We start from the raw sequence: 8,586 nt of genomic DNA, 5'->3' as shown, positions 1-8,586 counted from the left end.
CTCCTGCCCCATGCAGGGATGTGGACAGCAGCCGAGCCGAACACAGGGCATTGCCCCGGGGCCCCTGCACTGTTTCGGGCTACCCGCGTCTGTGGGCACAGCCAGCTGCAGAGCTGCTCCAAGCAGCCCGGGATGCTGCCCTGCCCAGGGCTGAGACAGCTGCTCAAGATGCCATGGCTGGTTTCTCAGGGCATCCTGCAGCCTGGGGGGCATCCCCTGACCCCGCATCCCCCCCAGCCTCCTCGGGGCTGGCCAGCCCCATCCAGGCACTGTGAGCGCTGAGCCACCAGCCATGCTTCAGAAAGTCTGACTTCTCTCTTCTGGTTGGCATTTCTGAAGAAGAAACCCCACGATGAAGCTGGCGGTGGCCAGGCTGCTCTCTGGAAGGACCAAAAAACCCCTGATCATGGTGCTTCCTCCCCAACCCCGGCCTCACATGGTGCAGCTGGAACGAGCCCTCCCGTCCTGCCCTGTTAGCTCTCACAGAAACAATGGGAAGGTTTGGGGCTCCTCTGGTCTGGGAAGGTGCCCTTCACTGTGAGGTGCAAGGAACACTAGGCTCCAGAGGCAGCCAAGGGCCCCACATCATGGCGTGGTCCTTGCTGACCCTCTCTCGGGCTGGTTTGGCAGGAGTGGGGCTGTGGGTCCCCTTCTCCAACCTAAGACCTGCATCTGCAGCACCACAGGGCACAGGAGGAAGGTGGAAATGGATATTTTTGTTCCCTGAGAGGTCTTGTCTTCCTCCTTCAGCGTGGGGCTCCTTGGTAGCTCCTGTCCTTAGTTCAGAGGCAGGGAGGAGAGAATAGGGTTGATGTGATGCAGAACTGATTGTGTCTTTTACCGGCTCTTTAAAAAAATAGTAATTAAATCTCAGCCTCTCATTGGAAATGTGTTTCTGGCTACTTTGCTACTTATCACCACGAAACTAGACATACCATTTTCTGGCATCCTGTTAAGGCAGAAGTAATTGGGTTTGTACAAATTTCCTATTTCTAAGGGGAATTATTTTAAGTGTATTTACAGCTTCTTGGTAAGTTTTGAGTCTTGCACTCCCCATAGACACCGCAGGGCTGCCCAGCAGAGCAGAGCCTCCTTTGTGCCAGATGGGCTTGGGTGCTCAGTGCCGCGGTGTCCACCACCCGACCCGGCACCAGGAGTCCGCCACGTCTCACCAGCGAGGCACTGGGGCATTTCCATCTCCCTGGGCACCCATCCCTGGGGAGGACGTGTGCTCGGGGGGACACTGGTGCTGCTGGCTGTGACTGCAGTTCACAAGTGTGTCCAACACCTGCAAGCTCCTGACTCACGTCTCTCCGCTGGTGTCTCTGGAGACACCAAAATGATAACCATCTCAGCCGCCTTATAGATAGTGGCTCAGTCGTCAAGGTTACCGGTCCCTCTGCTTTAATTAAGCCGACAGACACGGCACGGGGTATCTTCAACAGCGGGGGGGACACCAGGGGTGCGGTGGGTTGGCATTCCCCGAAGGGGTTTGTGAGCAGCACGATAAACCTGGGCAGATGAGCCCCCCTGCAGGTCACTGCTGTTACTTTAGCTAATCTCCGCACTCATTAGGATTATGATTAACACACTAATGAGGCACCTTTGGCTCCCCATAGCATGGAAGGGGTGGCTGGGAGCAAGAAAAGCAACTGCATCGGTGTGGCAGTGTCTTTGTGGTGACAGTGCTGCTTTCCCACCCTGGAGAAGGCAGCAAAACCAAGGGGCACTTTAGCACCCTGCTGGTTCATGACCGCTTTCTCATGGAGTGAGTGAAAATACTCCCCTTAGATAGCAGGCAGCAGCCCCCCATGTCTGTGTGAGTTACACAGGGGCTCCAACCTGCCCAGGGGGTAGTTGCCATGGGCTGTTCTTGAAGAGGACTGAAAACTCCCTTGCAACCCCATGCAGCACCTACACCAGGCATGTCTAGGTAGCGACGAGAGTTGAGGACTTACAATAACTTCTGAAAGGAAGTTTTGTGCTCGAAAAACACAGCATCACCTTCTGCCAGTGTCATACTCTCTCTTGCAGTGGCTTTATTTAGCTCCTGTCCTTTTGTTTCTGGCTGGCGGCCAAAGCACAGAGCAGGCCAGAGATTATATTGTTGATTATGTTAATTTAATAGGAAGAAGCATATAATAGAAGACAAGTGAGTGGAAAATAGTGTCAGCAAAAGGGCTGAAGTAAGGGCATATGTAGGAGGGAGGAAGATGTTGGCCCTGGGAGAGACGGGTAAGCTCAGTGCTTGGGCTGTGTCCCCTAGCCCAGAGTATCACACAGGCTGAGCATACCCCTGAGTGAGCAGAGCAGCAAGCAGTGCAGCTCTGGTACCACGGCCACTGTCACCCCAGCATGGCCCCCCAAAATCTGGAGTCATCATCTCTTTCCTGCAGCCCGGAGGTGAGTGGCTGCAGCAGCAGGAGCCCTGGGCAGAGGGGTGGCAGCTGTGGGGATGTGAGTGGTTCACCTGGGCTCTGAGCTATGTAAATCGTCCCATTTCTTGTGCTTCAGCCTCTCTGTTCTCTGCCCTTTGCCATGGGGCACTGGGAGCACTGCTGGCGCACATCTCACCCTGGCCTCGCGGAGAGCTCAGTGGATCCCAGCCTGCCCAGTGCCACCTTGCAAACCTGCTTTTTCAGGAGGACTGGGCATGAAGAGAGTTGGTCTTGGGGTAGATGGGCTGATATACCACCCCCAGATGGCTGCTTTCATCCTCCAGAAGCACTTTGCTGCTGGATGGGGAGAGGGGCTGCTCCCAAAGGGACATGACTCGGCACTTGAAGAGATTCTCAGTTCTCAAGAGAGCTGGTAGCCAACTGACTGGAGCAGAAGAGTTAATCCAAAGTGAGTCATTCCCCCTCTCCCCAAGGTTGAAACATTAAACCATTTTTTTATGAAAGGCAAATTAAATCCCACAAGTCAGAGCCAAGAAAAAAGAATTTATCAAAGAGCAGAAGATGCTACTGGGTGACTTGCAGGCAGGAAGAGGGAGCATTTGCTCAGCATCCCAGGGTATTACATCTCTGTCTCTCCTCCAATGCAAAGAGTGCTGCCATTCATCTATTTTTAATAACAGTGACGTAGGCAGCGAGCCTAACTTCAAGGCTGGGAGCTTGTCTTCTTCCCCCTGAGTATCTGCCCTGACTCATCTTCCTTTCCAAGGACTCTTCACAGCTTTGTAAACCCAATGAAGGAAGAAAGGGAAAACAAAACTGAAGGAAAAAAAGCAGATTAGACAGCAAAGCATCAGAGACAGGGAACTGTTCTGGGAGAGGAATAATAAACACTGGGACTTTGCTGGCTCAGGGAGCCGGGGAAATTTAAGGGGCTGGGTGACTGGCATGTACCTGGGGCCATGATGATCTGAGAGCGGGATCTCTTAGACAGCTGAGCAGGGATCTGGTAGTAGCTGGATGCTCGTAGGTCTTGAAGCTCTGCAGAAAGGGCAGAGCTGAAGGTGTCTGAGCCTGAGGAGGCTGTGGGGGAACAAGCTGAAGAGCTCTGCTGTGGCAGAGGTCTCCGATTTCAGTGCCATGAAAGGGATGGGTCTCCTGCACTGCTGTAATCACAGAGATAAGGGCAGCAAGTGTGAGGAGCATAACCAGAGGAGGGGAGGCTGCTGCTCCACCTGGAGAGGCAAAAAGCTGTGCTTTCATCCCAGGGAGGAGCTGGTTTAGCTGGGGAGTGAGGACGGTGCACCAGGCAATGCAGGAACCCTTTTGGTCCTCAGCATGGGGCAGAAGAGGCGGGACTGATGGCCATGTGGGCTGGTGGCCTTGATGCTTAATAGGACTGTGTGGTCTCTTTGGGTGTCCAGCATGGTCCAAGCCAGTGCAAGTCCATACTTCTGCAGTCTGGCGGGTGTTGCTGTGAATACAGCTTTAGTATTTTAATATCAGACAATTCAAAAACTCAGGTGCTGCTGAAAGGAGCTGTGCCCCGGGGCCTGCCCTGAGCACTGGGGTCTCACCCTTTGCCCCTCAGTGCCTAAGGGCTGGAGCATGGTCTGATGGGCTCTCCCCAGGGCTTAAGCCACCCAGGCAGTGACACAGGGTCAGTCTGGGCTCGCTGTCCCACTGCTCACACAGCCTCATGGTGGGGAGCATCACAGAGCAGGCTGGAGCGAGCTGATCAGCTCTGTGCCGCTCCATGCCCATGGTACCACCAGGAGGTTGGCTACAGCCACACCACGGCACCATTGCAGTGTGGGCAGGCTCCGAACTGAAGCCAAGACAGCAGATGGCCGTGATGAGCAGGCAGGGGAGCACAAGACCACGGCATCAGCCTCAGCACGGCAGCTGCTGAATTTGGAATATCCATCTGCCCCAGCACAAGCCCCCTCTGGTTCCCGAGGCAGGGTGTCCGGCGCTGTGCCAGCCTCCTGCCCGTGCTCTGCCCAGCCTCCTGGAAGAGGAACGTGGAAGATGCTCTGGCAATCCCACCGTTGCCAGGTCTCGTGCAGAGACACGTGGTGCTGGGTTTGGGCTGAGGTGGCAGCATGGCTTTGGGCACAAGGACATGCTGGTTGCCTTGTTGGCACGGTGGTGAGACAGAAATGTTAACCTTGTTCCTCACCAGCAGGCATGTAAATCCTCGTCCAGAGGACAGCATGCAGGCAGCCCCCGCAGAGCCCTCCTGGCTGCCGGGAAGATGGTCATGATGTGACGAGGTGCAGGCGGTCCAAGCGTCGCCCCAGCTGTGCCTTCCCCTGCTCGGAGTGGTGGGAAATGCCCTCTCCCCCACAAGCCAACCTCACTTTTGTCTGCAAAGGCCAGCTGCAAGGCTGGCTGGGGGAGGCGCAGGTGGGAAGATGTGCCTCCAGGGAGCCTGTTAAGATGCTTTTCAAAATCTACAGGGTTTGGTGTGTGACTGAAAGCCTAAAGGGGTCATTTTTCATGACTGTTGTCTTAAATGTCCACCTAAGACAGGGGCTAGAAAAGGGACAATCTTGACATTAGACAAGGGCAAATTCCAAGTGTTCCCACCAGGACCCTCTCCTCTGGCTCCTGTGTCATGACTCCAGATCTCCATTGGTGTAAATCAAAGCACAGTTTGACCAATCCTATTTAAAGATGTTTTCCCTAGATGGGTTTCATTATGTAAAGTATTTAATGGGTTAAATTACTAAAATGCCCAATCTCATCACAGTACTGTGAAGTCAAACCACTGTCTTGGTCCCTTGGGAGGGGAGTGAGACTTGTTTAATTTTGGAGCCCACAAAACCTCTCTGTTGGGGAAAACACCTGTTCTGCTACTGTGGAGGCAAATTTGCATGGCTACATTGCGGTATTTTTCTCCTTGGGAAGGAGAAATCTCTCCAACTTCTCTCCTCTCGGGCATTTCCAAAGCCCAGAGGAAGGGAATTCCCCCTCCTGCCTGCTCTCACCCAACTTCTCTCATGTTTATTTTTATTGCCACCCTGTGAGTTAACCCTTGGCTACTCTTTTGCCAAACCGGTTACATTTAAAAAGCCAAAGGATCTGTCTGGGGAAGAGAGTCAGTCTGAGAGCAGAGAGGAGCAAACCGCAAGCCACACAGTTCTTTTCTGGAGTTTGCATGGGACAGCCAGCCTAGGGGCAGCTGGGGGAGCGGGGAATACCCGCCATGAGCAGAGCTTCCTGCAGGATTTACAGGCTGTGTGAACCTTCTGGGATGCAAGAGAGAGATCGTTAGAACACAGTACGCTGTGACATCTGCAAGACTTTGCCTTTGATGTGTCTCTTTGATGAGTCTTCTAATGCAATGTTCATTTTCCTCTCTCCGGGAAAGAGGAAGACTACAAAAGCCACTCATCTTCTGAAGATTTCAAGGTCACAGATTTGCTGGGGCACTTCTGCCAGCTATGAGGAGGGAAGGGGGACTTTCTGCTGTTGCTTTACATACACACGTGGTCACCAGCAAAAGCCACGTTTTTGCGCTTTGGAAACGCAGGCCTTGCCTTTGAGATAAAGCTGTAGGAGGGGTAGTAAGACAATTTTATTTCCCTTTCAAAACAGGGATCATTCATGACATACACCACAGGACCTCATGCAATGTTACATGAAATACAGGATAAGTGTTGCCCACTGAGATTTAACTTTACTGAATCACACTGGCATATTTCAATGTTACTTTGCACCAGCCCATGGGATAAATGCTTATTCCCGGGAATTACCAGTAAGATATCTGCAGGTCAAAGGCAGAGACAATGTATATCTTGTTTGGGAAGCAAAGAGGTGAAATTTATGATGGGGAAATGGGGAAAGAGAACACATTTGCTTTATTGCCGGGATGAGCTCCCAAAAGAGGAGTAATAAAACCCTACCGCCAGATGTCATCTTGACGCTAACAAACAGCTTCCAAACCAGCAGGGCTGAGGGGTATTGGAGGAACAGTGAGATGAAACAAGCACTGAGGTTTCTTTAAGGGGGTACAAGGCTGCAGGGATCACTGCGCCCTGGCACAGTGAATGACCAAGGAGATGGAGATGTTTCAGAGCTGGCTTTGTAAAGTCTTTTCAACTTGCTTAGATAATTCCCAGAAAAACGTAAAGCACAGAAATTTAACTTTAAAAAAAGAGTTAAAAAAATTAGTCTTGCTGAAAAGCCCCATTTTGGAGCTCAATTCTGTGTGAGTGTCAGAGAGCAGAAGACACTGAAGGATCTCAGTAGTTCCATCTGCTTCAATGCTGATTAAAGTATGATGGAAACAATAATAATTGTTTAATGGCTTAATTACAGAAGCTTTGCTGCACCCTATGTTTGAGCTGTTATCAGAACAGATGTTTGCATATGGTTGATATTTAGCATTTAGGAGTGTGGGAAATTTTCCTGTGAAGGAAATCCAGAAGGAAAATAAAGAAAATAGGTCAATATTTCCCCCCTCCCCAAATGCTTTTAATCTGTTACCTGTGCAGAAACAATTACATTTTTTTGTAGTTAAATATACAGAGAAAGTTTCACTGTAGACAGAGGTGAAATCCTGAGACTAAATTTAATCAATAAATTGCAGAGTGGGGATTTCAATCCTACTGTAAGGATAAATCTCTGCTCAGTATTATTTGTAGAGTTGGTACTAACATTTCAACATGAAACTCCCTCAAGCACATTTTGGATTGAGCTGAAAAGATTAGATGTAAACTTAACGACAAAGGATAGTGGGAAAACGTATTACTAATATAGTATAGCAAGGCTGAGTGATGTGTTCATGTCTGAGACCCTTTTTAATTACAGCTCTGCCGATTTTAACTGTTTGGGATTTGGTTGTTGTACCCAAGACTCTACAGCAAATGAACTTTGTTCTTTCAAGTTTTGGTAAAAATTTGCCAAAGATGAAGTCAGGGGAAAAAAAAAAAAATCAGTCCCTTGCCAATGTAAAACAAACCCCCCCCCCCCCCCCCCTCACAACCACTTAATGGGATGTTCTAGTCTTGCCATGCTTTGGAACGGATACTTAAAGTTTGGCCGTGCATCCTTGCAGGAAGGAAGGTATCTTTTTCTATACCTGCTACAAGGTGCCTACATGTGGATAAGCCATAATTTGAAAAAGAACAATTTGTATGCGAAAATCACAGACTTATTAGAGCTTGGCAGTCAAAACCTCAGCATAGTTGAGATGCACGAAGCAGGCTGCAGGCAGGGACCGGGGGGACTGTGCTGGGGGCTCGCTGCAGAGTGCTCCTCTGCTGTGCCTGACACCACGGCTGGGCTGCAGGCGGCTGGACAAAAAGGGAAGAGTTTGTGTGTAACGCTGAGGTTGCAGGGCCTGGAGGGAGGAAGAGACCCGAAGCGGGGATGAACTCTGGGGGAAGTGCGGTAACCGGAGGCAATGACAGCCGGGGCGCCGCCATGGGGCCCAGTACGGGCACCTTAAGGCCGGGCGCTGCCCACCGGTGTGCCTGGCAGTCGGGGCGCGGGGGAGGACCGGCGCCGGGCCGCCTCCGCTGCCGGTCAGCAGCTAGGGCGCAGGCCCGAGGCGGTGCAGGCCCAAGGCGCGGTGAGGTCCCGCGGGCCGCCAGGCGGCTCCTCTCGAAATGGGCGGGGATCACCACGCTTCCCGGACGGACAATCGGTAGTCGGTAACCGGCTGGCGCCCAACCCCAGGGGCTCCGTCGCCGCCGCCAGCTCCCCTCAGCACCGCGCGCGGCCTGCTGGGGCCCGGCTCGCTGCCCTCCGCCGTGCCCGACCCGCTGACAGCTTCCCGCCCACCGCAGCCTATAAACATACGGCGATTGGCTCTTCTGTCAGTCAGTCAGCGCGCACACCACGCTCCTATTGGCTAATTTCCTTATTTGTAATCCGCCCTCAGAGGCTGGCCAGTGAAAGCGAGGCGCCCCTAGCAACGCCCCTCTCTCTTTCTTGCCACTGGCTCCCGCTCTTCTCTAGGGCGTGGCTGTCTCTCGTATGGTTGGCCAAATTGCCTGCCTGTCGAGTGGCTCACGACCAATTAGAAAGGGGCACTCACGTGGACTACCTGCGAGCCCCTCCTCTCGGCTTCCCTTCCTCCATTGGTCGGGTGCCACCGCCGTCCAGCCTCTCCCGGCGCCGATTGGCTGCTGGGCAGGGGCGGTGCCCGGCCGGCGCTGTGGGCTCCAGACGCGTGAGG

Source organism: Falco naumanni, chromosome 11 (genome assembly GCF_017639655.2).
Source record: "Falco naumanni isolate bFalNau1 chromosome 11, bFalNau1.pat, whole genome shotgun sequence".
Lineage (NCBI taxonomy): Eukaryota > Metazoa > Chordata > Aves > Falconiformes > Falconidae > Falco > Falco naumanni.
The sequence above is the reverse complement of the archived record's forward strand: the minus strand, read 5'-3'. Positions refer to the sequence as shown.